Source organism: Odocoileus virginianus, chromosome 4 (assembly GCF_023699985.2).
Source record: "Odocoileus virginianus isolate 20LAN1187 ecotype Illinois chromosome 4, Ovbor_1.2, whole genome shotgun sequence".
NCBI lineage: Eukaryota > Metazoa > Chordata > Mammalia > Artiodactyla > Cervidae > Odocoileus > Odocoileus virginianus.
The window spans coordinates 90,098,947-90,110,064 of record NC_069677.1 but is presented as its reverse complement, the minus strand read 5'-3'; the positions used below and the strand labels follow the sequence as shown (position 1 = coordinate 90,110,064).

The following is an 11,118-nucleotide window of genomic DNA, read 5'->3' as shown; positions in this document are numbered from 1 at the left end:
AACTCCCCGCAGGGCTGGGGCGGGAGGAGCCCCACTCTCCATCTCAAGGGCTTCACGGCATCATAGGCCTTCAGGCGAGGATTGAACTGAACTCAAGGAATAAGAGTTATGTCTTTCCAGATGACTGACAGGTTGCGCCCTGGCTGTTGATGGAAGTTCACTGCCAAATGTCCAATTCTAGGGGTTGTTGTCCAGTTGTATACAGGGTTCTCAAGTGGTTGTGTATGGATGATTCTCCTTTGAGTGGAGGAGATGGGTTTCTGATTTCTGACTCCGATCGGTCCATGAGTCCTTTGCACCCTATGGACACAGCCCTTCGATTTCTGCTCCCTGTGCCCCAGCCTGACAACTTCGATCTGCTGCTGGAAGGCGTGTGTGTGTGTGTGTGTACATGGGGGGTGGGGAATGGTGGTGGGTAGTGGGGAAGGAAAGGAAATATGATGGGGACAATGGTTCTATCTGGTTTCATATTTTTGCAGAGTTTTTCATTTCATGTTTGGACCTTGACTTTGGAAACCCCAAACCCAATACTCTGGCTTTTTTTCCCTGGTGTTTTCATGATAACTTTCCTTGGTGGCCAGTGATGCTTTCTCTGAGCTTCTCTGGTGGCTGAGACAGTGAAGAATCCACCTGCAATGCAGGAGACCCAGGTTCAATCCCTGGGTTGAGAAGATCCCCTGGAGGAGGGAATGGCTACCCACTCCAGTATTCTTGCCTTAAGAATTCCATGGACAGAGGAGCCTGGTGGGCTACAGTTCATGGGGTCACAAAGAGTCGGACGCGGGTGAGTGACTAACACTGTCTTTCTAGCTGTCTAAATCAGTAAGAATAAGGTTGGTAAAGCATAACAAGAGATACAGTGCAGCCCAATGCAGTATTACCCAGCCATAAAAAGAATGAAATGTTGGCATTTTCAGCAATATGGATGGGCCTAGAGATTATCATACTAAGTGAAGTAAGTCAGACAGAGAAAGACAAATATCATATGATATCGCTTACACATGGAATCTAGAAACAAGATACAAGGAACTTACCTACAAAACAGAAACAGGCTCACAGACACGAAGAACAGATTTATGGCCATCAAGGGGGAGAGAGGATGGGAAGGGATAAAATCAGGGGGTTGGGATGAACATGTACACACTACCATATGTAAACTAGATAAATAGCTATATTCAGTGTCTTATTATAACCTAAGGGGAAAAAAGCCTGAAAAGGAATATAAACACACACATATATATATAACGGAATTACTGCCATACATTTGAAACTAACATGACATTATAAAGCAACTATACTTCAATTAAAAAAAAAAAAAAGAAAAAGGGGGAAAGGTTTTTAAAAAAGAAATACAGTGGGGAAAGGGAAATCAAGTCAATTAATACATCAAAATATTACATCATTTATTTAATGAGCTATTTCCACAATCTCCTTTATTTTCTTACATCTATGGAGCATACAGACTTCCTACATATTTCCATATATATATACACATATATGAAATATATATTATATATATGTGAAATGTATGTATATACATTTCAACAGAGGATGAAATGATTGGATGGCATCACCAACCTGATGGACGTGAGTTTGAGAAGCTCCGGGAGTTGGTGATGGACAAGGAGGCCTGATGTGCCACAGTCCATGGGGTCGCAAAGAGTCGGACACGACTGAGCAACTGAACTGATATATTTCTGTCTCTGGTAATGAAGTTTGTTCCCAAATGCAAGTAAGTAGGTGTGTCCCACTAGTGGAATGACTAGTGCAGAGGTGTGGCTCTTGGTAAGGGCCAGCGGCAGCAGTGCGCCTCACACTACATTCCTGCATTGAGTCGCGCACTGCTCCTTGCTCCAGAGAGCAAGTTCTGTCTCAGCCACAGGAGGGCCCCGGCTTCCCCGAACTGCCTGTCTGACAGATTGGGAATTCAGAGATAAAAGGAGTGGAGGCAGGAGCAGAATAACAATCTTTTTTTTTTTAATACTGGGGTGAATGGAACATTTGGCAATCATTCAAACATTTCCTGAAACTGGTGGTGTCTGCGGGTGGCATTTGCAAAGTATTAGTTTGACTACACTTTGGACAAAAGTCCCCGGCCTTGGCCATCAATGCAAACATACAAAACATCCCAACAGGCTCCCCGCCCCGCCCCAGTGCACACTCCCACGCGGCTAAGCCGCTGCAGGGCACGTCTGGATGCCGGCCTGAAGGGGCCAGGGGCGCCATGGACTGGCTGGGGTGTGTCTGCAAGCATGTGCCCAGCGCAGTGAACACAGGGGAGGGGGCTCCTGTGAAAACCACTGGCGCTGGTGCGCCGTAGAGAAACTCCTTATACGAAGGCGTATTGCCCTAGGCGGGGCCAGCTTTCTGCAGCCATTCAGTATATGGAGCAGCCCACCAAACTGTGATCTCACCGTGGCTGCAAACCCACTTAAAATACTAACAGTGATGATCAAGATGGATAATCCCTGCACCTCCAGGCATACATGAGTTTATGCTTATCTCTCCGTCAGCCCTGGAAGGTTGCTGCGCAGCGGCCCTGGAGAAGATCTGGCTTTGGTGGTCCTGCAAAGAAACAATTAGGTCAGTAACTCTTCAGGCTCTGTAGCTTCTGATGGCTCTGTTTTTGCAGAAATTGCTGTTGCTCTCCACGGAAGGACGGGAACCGAGGGTTTTTAAGCGAAGTTGGTTGAGAGGGGATGCGTGCAGTGGGGGGTGGGGGAGAAATCACGGGCTGGGGGTGGGGCAGGGGAGGGAAGGAGGTGGGCAGGACTGAAGGTTAGCTGGGATTTTCCCTCTCAGCAAGGCTCAGCGGAGCTGCAATGCATCACAAGTGCTCCGGCGGCTGGTACCCATGGCCTTAATCATCTCCAGAGTGGGGCGATACTGCTGAGGCTGAGGGAGAGAATTGCTCCAGCGGGGGGGCTCCGAGAACCAAGCTTTTACTGGAATTGCACAGTCTGGCCACGACTGCTTCTTACGCTTGCCTAGGCTCGCTTAACTCCTCTCCTTTCCACAGCGGGTGTGAGCAGAACCAGTTTCCCCATTAACTTGGGGCCTGCGCTTCATCGACTGCACACGCTCAGGATCCCAGCGCTGGGGCCATCTGCGACCTGTAGGGCTGTAATAGCTCGGTTTTCCCGTGTTCGGCTCCCTCCTTGAATACTTAGTGTTAAATCATAGGGGAAGGAAGTGTGAGCAGAGGAAAAACAGCACCATTACATGACCCCCGATGAGACCGCTGTGAGAGAATTAAAAGCTGCCGCCCTAGGACATTCTAACAGATGACACTGTGAGGTTGCCAAGGTAACCCACCAGGATACAGCTCCAGCATCTTTGGGGTTGATGCTGGGTGGATGAGGTCAGTCAGAGGTGAGGCCCAGCTGCCCAGGGTACACCCCTTGGCTGGCCAGTCCATGGCAGTCAAGAGGAAAATCAAGGCTGACCTCTACACAACACAAACGAACTCAACCTCGTCCCCTCATTGGCTATTCCAGGTGAAAAGAGAAGCATCATACTCCAGGTCCCCTGATCAGTGTATGTTACACAGGGCTGAAAAAGGTCTGGATATGAATGACTCACCCATTCACTCCATGTATGTGGATTAAACACCTGCTGTGTACCAAAGAGGAGGCGTCAGAATATCTAGGGGGAAAGGTGAGTTCTAGAAAACCCCGAAAAAAATGCAGGTCCAATCAGGGAAATAAGATCATTTAAGACATTTACACACTTGTCAGTAGTCAGGAAAAGGTTGAGTGGAAGAAAATGAAAAATAGAGTAATTTATTAACCCCAAGGACCTAGTGTTAAAAAAAAAATACATGCAAAAATTGTACAGAGTGGAAATGATTTGCTTAAAAGAAATCAACCTTCTCCGCCAAACACATCAAGTTATGCTGCATTCCCCTTTTCCCCTTTATCTTTTAAATACTCCGTGTTGGCTCTGAACTACTGGTTAACACCTAGAAATGTTGTCTTCTTTCTCCCATGTAAGGACCAGAAAGATTTCAGCCGGACCCTGCCTTGCAATACTCTAGGCCTCGGGCATATAAATAACAAAGATTCCTCATTTTGGCCTCGAAGGTGGGTGTTCAAAAACCATCACTGCGGCCAGAGGACACGCTTTCCCACATGACACTGCTTGAATCTGGACCTGGGCTGTCGTCTGATCCCGTTTTCTCCCCGACGGCAAGCCAGGCGGGGGAGAGTGGGAGGGCCTGGAGCGGGTGGTGGTGAGCACAACAACCAGGGGGGCGAGGAAATGGAAAGGGGCAAAAAAACACGCCAAGTGGGGGGTGGCGGGAACACAGAACTGGGGTGGCTAGGGAAAAGCAAACGAGAGAGAAAGGCTGTGAGAAACTGTTCACAGGAGTCCCTGAAAACAAAACAGGGCTTCCTTACCCTGGGGGTGTTATTAGTACCAGAAGGAACACTCTGGGGCCTACACTAGCCCTCCATCCTGTGGGCTCCAACGCTTAAAGCCCCCTCTTTGCCCAATCAGAAAATTAGACAATCAGATGATGTCAGTTGGTGATGGACAAGGAGGCCTGGCCTGCTGCAGTCCACCCGGTTGCGAAGAGTTGGACGCGATTGAGCGACAGAACTGAACTGAAGGGCTGTCTTACTGCAACCCCGTATAACAAGAGGGTAACAGCTAAGTTATAGGGTGCTTTCCTAAACACTTTATTTCTAAAACCCACGAGAAAGTGCTACCTAACAAAGGAGAAAACACGCTCAGAGCCGGTGAGTCACTTACCCACATCACACAGAAGGCAAATACAGATGGAGGCCCAAGGCCCACCTGCACCCTGGCTCTAGAGCCCGGGTAGTAACCCTGGCGTTTTTAATTCCGCTTTGTTTAAAACGCTCCAGGAACAAAGACAACAGGCTCACTGCCTCCCATCTCGGCTTCACTAACGCAGCCTGACGTTTTATGCATCCAACCGCCTCCTCGGGCGGCCTGAAGTTGGTTCCCTAGATTTTCCCACACCTTCTGCGCACCTGCAGTACGTGGGCGAGGGGTGGCAGGCGGACAGTGGCACCAGCCAGCTCCCTAGGCACTAAATGCCCAGCAAATAACTCGAGCGCCCGGGGAGGGGCCCACCTGCGGCATGGGCAGGCAGGAGGGTCTCAACCTTCCTCCCCGCCCCGCGGCACCTCGGCGCCCAGCGCCCTCCAACACCCGGTCCGGAGCGAGGAGGCGGGCGGGCTCCGCGCCCCCCACGCGTGCTCCTGACCTCGTGACCTCGGTTACCAGGGGTCGAGAAGGGGGGCGGGGGAGCCACTGGGCTCTCTGCGGAGGCGCGGCGAGGGTCTGTGGCTCCGGCGCCCATGGGCAGCGCGCGGATCGCGGGGGCGCGGGGCGGGCGCGGGGAGAGCGCGGGTCGCGGGGCCGCGGTTGGCGCGGGGCGCGGATCGTGGGGGCGCGGTGGGGGTTGCGGGGCGTGGTGGGGGCACCGGCGCTGGGGCGCGGGCTGGGAGCGCGCGGTGGGCACGGGGCGCGCCGGCGGCTCCCCCGAAGATGCCGCTCGGCGTCTGTTGCCCGTGAGTTCAGAGGAAGAGGAAGTATAGGCGGCGGACGCGCGGCGGCGACGGGGGCGCGTCGGGGCTGCGGGCGGAGCGCGCCGGGCTCTGGGCGCCGCGAGCGGGAGCGCGGCGGCCGCGGGCTCTCGGGCAGGAGGCACGCACCGCTCGCGGGGGGGACGGACGCGCGGGCCCGCCTCGCCGCCCGCCCCGCGCCCACCCCCTGTCGCCCACGCCTTCCCCCGCGCCGCCCCCTCTGCATGGCACAAACTTTCCTCCCGGGACGGAACACGCTGTCTCCGGGAGCCCCCGCGCGCGCCCTCTCGCCGGCTGGCCCCAAGCGGTAGGTGGGCGCCTGCGGGACTCGGGGCGGAGGTGGGTGCAGCGGCGCGGGGACCCCGGCGGGCGGGGAGAGCCCCGCGCGTGGCGCCTCCCTGCAGGTTGCGGGGGCCTGGGCGTGCTGCTCGGGCGCGCTGGGGCCCCCTTGTCCTCTGCGCCCGGGCTCGGGTTGGATGGGGCCGGGGGCCGGCTCCGTGGGACGCGGAGATCTTGGGCCAACTTTTCTGAAAAAGAAAGAAATCAGCCCTGGAGCGCTAGGGGGAGAGGCACCCCCAGAACGGTCTGTGGGGGGCAGTGGGCTCCGCCGGCCCCGGGGCGCCCGGGGAGGAAGCGGAGGAGAGGCTGCGAGGCTACAGGTGGGTCTGGGACACTCTGCACGGCGCCCTCTGCGAAGGGCGGGCGGGCGCTGGCCCCGGAATCCGGGTTCAGGGGAGCGCGAGGCGGCGGGGAGCTGGGGCGGGGTGCGTGCGCCCCCGAGGCGTGTCCGTCCCCGGGCGGGGCTGCCGGCCGCTCGGCCCCCGGAGGCGCTGAGACTCGGGGCTCCAGGAATTCCCGGCACCGAAAACTGGTGTCTCGTCTTCCGTCTTCCGTAAGGAGGTTTCTTCCCTCGTCCTAGCCGCTTTCTTAGGCCCCAGGGTGGACCCGGGTCAGGGCAGGGTGGCGGCGGCGGCGTTTATTTCAGGAAGCCCCGCGGGCGGGCATGCCCACCCCCCTCCCCGGCCGGGTGCCCTTCACCTGCACGGTCGCTGCTTTGGCAGCGAGGGCCGCGTGGAGGCCACCGGTCTGTAACCGGGGGCGCTGCTGCCTCCTGGCTCCCCTGTGTGGCTGCGGGTGGTCCCCGGGGACGCTGGGTGGTGTCACCGAGTTTGTTAGGGGTTTTCAAAACAAAAAGTTAAAAAAAAAAAAACCCCAACAGTCTGGCTCGGGTCCCTGTGTTTGAGTGACTGCCCTGGCTTCCAGCAACAGTCCCTTCTTGTAACTGGTGGTACAGCTGTTTTCAGATGCTGGGCACAGTCGGGCCATGGGGTGTCATCTCAGGATAAGTGAGGCCCCGGCCAGGAAGGAAGGCGGGTGTGGTGTCAGCGACCTCTGCGCCTGTAGGGAGGGTGTGCGCTGCACCCCACGTGTCCTCAACCCCGGGTACCTATGAAGGCTGAATTCCCTACCAAGTTCAAGTGACCCCTGATGTCACCAAACCCCGCGGAGGGGTTAAAGCAGCAAGCTGTTTGGGACTCCTCCGTGCCTGTGTGTGCTAACCTCAGTGAAATCACTTTAACCTCAGAGAGCTCTGCTTCCTCTTTTGCCTGCAGTGGGCTTTCTGGTCTGAGAGGCAGCCCCTCATCCCTCTGTCGCTGGGTTGGTTTTTCTTTGTTTGTCTTTCGGCTGCTTGGACCGTGGGGCAAATGGAAAGGGGGGTGTTGTGCAGTTAGCTAATTGATCTGGTGCAGGAAGCAGAAGAGAGTAAATTGGGAATACAAGTCAGTGAGTTCTTTTTCTCCCTCTGGAGCAGGAATTTTTGGCTTCCATTCAAATAATTGCTTTGTCTGTAGGGAAACAGGCAGAAAATCTTTGGCATGAGTGATGTGAGTTCCTGTAAAGCTAGTTGCATTCTTCCAACCTTAACTTTTCAGCAGAACTGAAATTATGTAGGCCCCTGGTTTGGTGGGCATGGGTGTCTTGCTAGATTTCTGAGTTGGTGGGCTAGGGAGATGGTCCTGGGGCTCATCCAATGTCTGTCTCCTCCTAAAAAATACAGGAAAGTTGCAAGAACAGGTACCACCCAAACAGCCATATCTAGAGGCTGTAATTTTGCAATACCTTATTGGCTTTATTATACGTCTGTCCATCCATTCATCCTCTGTCCATCCATCAGTTCTACTTACTGTTTTATGCATTTTAAATTAAATTTCAAACATTGGTACGGGTCACCTCTAAAAGTTTTGTTAGAGTTCAATATATGTTCATGACTTTCTTAAGGTGAAATTTATACATATGGTGAATTTATACATACATACCTATCTACATATAGTGAAATGCACAGATCTTGAGGGTAGCATTTGCATCATGTTTTGACAGATGCCTACACCTGTATAACCCTCACCTGTAATCAAGGTAGAAAATATTGCCCTCGCCCCCAGGAAGTTCCCGCATCCCCATTCCCAGTCAGTCTGTGGCCCCAACCTTTTTTTTTAACAATCACTCAAAGCTAGTTTAGCCTGTTCTTGAACTTCGGTTATTGTAGAAATCCACGATACTGTGTAAAGCTTCTTAAACTCAGCATGTTTTCGAGATTCACTCATGTTTTATGTATCAGTAATTTGGTCTTTTTTTTTAAATTGCTGGGTTATAGTCCAGGATCAGTTTGTACCACGGTTTATGTATTCCCCTGTCAATGGACGCAAGAGTTATCCCCAGGTTTGGGGAATGAAGCTGCTGTGAATATTTGTTTATAAGTCTTCCTAGGGACATGTGCTTCATGTTTCATGGGTAAATGGAGTGAAATTGCTGGGTCATAAAAGAGATGTATGTGAACTTTGTAAGAAACTGCCAAACTTTCTCCCAATGTGATTAGACCATTTTACACTCCCATCAGCAAGGAATACACATGGGAGATTCTAGATACCACAGCTCATTTCCCTAGCTCAGGGTCAAGAACATGGTTGACCAGTGTTGTTCTGGGGTCAAAAGGTGCCAAAAATCGGGACCACTAGAGACAGTCTGGGGCGTGTTGTTTTCGTAGACGAAGGAGCTAAGGGAAATCCCTGACTCTGCAGGTAAATGGGTTTATCCTTAAGTTATTGTGGATGATCAGACACATATTTTAATTTTAGAGGTCTTCAGAGAAGGGCTTTCTGTAGGGGAACGTCCCCTTGGTTGTGAAAGAAGATTGAGTACTTTCTAAATAAAGGAAAATACTCCCCCACCCCCCGCCAACCTCGCAGAATTCCACTAAACTTCTGCTTTGAAACTCCTGGGGGATTTCTGGTGCGTTGGTCTGGTTGCTGGGAATCTGGTGGAGATTCCCGCTGGATTTCTCTGACTGGGGCAGCTGGCTGTTGAAAGATGTTTTGTTTGCTCTGTGAGACAGGTCAGATTTGACTTTTTGAAGGCTCCGAGAACACCGCTTTTCTGTTGGAGTGATTCGGCCTGTCAGTGAGAAACGTGGCCTGTCAGCGCTGTTCTTCTTGTCCTGGCTGAGAGAACGGGCCGTTCCCTCTCAGGCCTCCTCTCGAATTGAGCCCTTAACAAAACTTGGTCTTCGCAGATCCAGCAGTGTGGCGTCCTGCTGGCGTGGGCCCCAGGAGGAAGCCTTTACATCTCGCCAAGGTGCGTCAGTGGGGTCAGGGGGCGTGTAAGAGACCGTGAGACATTGGACTATGTTTGGGGACCGTTGCCCTCGTCTGCTAGCCTAGTACAGTGCCTGCCACAGGGCAGAGGCCGTGAATAACCTTCATGGTACCCATCTGGGTGATCACCTCTCTGCAGGTTGACAGGGATCGCCAAGATGTCAGGACCCCAAGATGTGTTTTGACTGGAAGCCACTTTCCTACCGCTTGGGAAACAGGTTCAGACTATTAGGAAAACTTTGCCAACTGTAAACTTCCATTCTAAGTAGCACAGTCCTTATTTTATTATAGATTTTACTGTTGTTATTAACAGAATACTAATTACAGCTCCCCCTGGCCAGATGCCCACTTCGAATCCAACTCTCATGAGAGGTGGGCGCTAATCTTATCTGCACTTCGGCTCTGAGGAAACTGAAACTCAGTGAGGTTAAAGAACTTGTCCCAAGTTCACATTTTCATTTTTCCTGGACATTGAGGAAAGGGACTCTGATGTTCTGGTTTCACAGATGCAGATTCCATCTACACACATAGGTTTCCAAACGCAGGAAGCCCTTGTAGAATAGAATGTAAACTGGAGTGGGGACGACATTGCAAGAAACGACACCCTGAACCCGCTTCCTCAAGTCTTTTGTCTGTTTCTCTTGTCGCACCTGGGGCCTGGTTGGAGTTACTTGTTTTGATGCCGGTTTAAGGTATTATTAGTTATCTGATTATAATTTTATTGTGGGAAAAGAAAGACATTGCCAGATGTTTCGTTGGAGTGTCTGTCACTGAGCCACCCAGTGTTGTAGCCACGTCTACAGGCGGCTATTTACATCTGAATATCAAGGAATAACAATGGAATAAAATGAAAAGTGCAGTTCCACAGTCTCACCGGCCACCTTTCAAGGGCTCTGGAGCCACATGTGGTTATTTGCTTCCATAGTGGACAGAGGAGATGTGGAATATTTCCAGCCTTGCTGAAAGTTTGGTTTGATGGCGCTGCTCTGGAATGAGCGGTTCCCTTTTGTCCCTTGGGTAAGAATTGGCAACACTCTTGGCTAAAGCTTAGGCTATTTTTCACTGACAAAGAGATAAATTTAGCCAGACATTTCTTTTATGTTTACCTTTTAAAGGTTTGTGTGTGTGTGTGTGTGTGTGTGTGTGAGTGTGAGTGAGTGTGTGATCTTTCCTCCCATTCACATTCAGTTTTTGACATAAATTTTGAGTTTCCCTTTTCTTCTGGGCCCCCAGAGGGGTTAGCCAGAGGGGCTGACGTTATTATCATTGTGTATTTTACTAAGAGACTTTCTCTGAAAAGATCAGTATAGCAGGCAAGTGATGGCCACTGCTTGAAGCCCTGTTAATTCCTTGCTCTCCAAAGAAGAATTCTGTTCCACTTTTAAATATGCATTTGTGTTACTTACTCCCTACCTGGGCTGAATTCACGAAGAAAAAGCGTTCTCAGCAGGGCCAGGACCAAAGAGCTGGAAAATCAGGTCGCATTCTACGTGTGACGGCTGCCTGCCAGGCCTGAGGTGGAGGAGATGCCCTCTGCGGCACCTGAGGGCTCTGGGTGGGGGTCCTCCTGGGTCAGGCCCGCCCCCGTGGGGTGGTGGGTGCTGGAGGGGCCGCAGGCTGTAGCTGGTGGCGTGGGGTGACGGGCAGGGGGCCTGGCTGTCCCCCTTAGGGGCGTCCACCACTCCGTCTGGGTTCAGAGGAGTGGGCACCAGCCCCCGGGTGTCGGTGGGAAACCCGGACCCTCCAGGGCTGGGCCATCAGCTATGAGTGCCCATCTTGTCTGATGTTCCCCAAGTCCCATGCTGCTTTATGAAGCTGCGTTGGTTGTTTTCACACTGTTCAACCAGGAAGCCAGAGACACCTCACTGACTGTGGTTCTTGGGCTTTTAAAACTAAACTGTCCCTAAACT

At 52.3% G+C, this 11,118-nt stretch overlaps 1 protein-coding gene across 5 annotated transcripts in view; it reads left to right on the top strand.

Moving 5' to 3' along the window:
• The first annotated feature begins 5,624 nt into the window (after positions 1-5,624).
• RFTN1 (raftlin, lipid raft linker 1) overlaps positions 5,625-11,118 on the top strand; it is a 209,285-nt gene continuing 203,791 nt past the window's right edge. The window contains exon 1 of one of the 5 annotated variants that reach the window (XM_070467017.1): positions 5,625-5,865. The gene's annotated coding sequence lies outside the window, so the exon portion shown is untranslated. Of the gene's footprint in view, positions 5,866-6,195; positions 6,218-6,393; positions 6,451-9,002; positions 9,189-11,118 lie in introns of those variants that run through there. The other 4 variants (XR_011487442.1, XM_070467015.1, XM_070467013.1 and 1 more) reach the window with 4 other exon arrangements.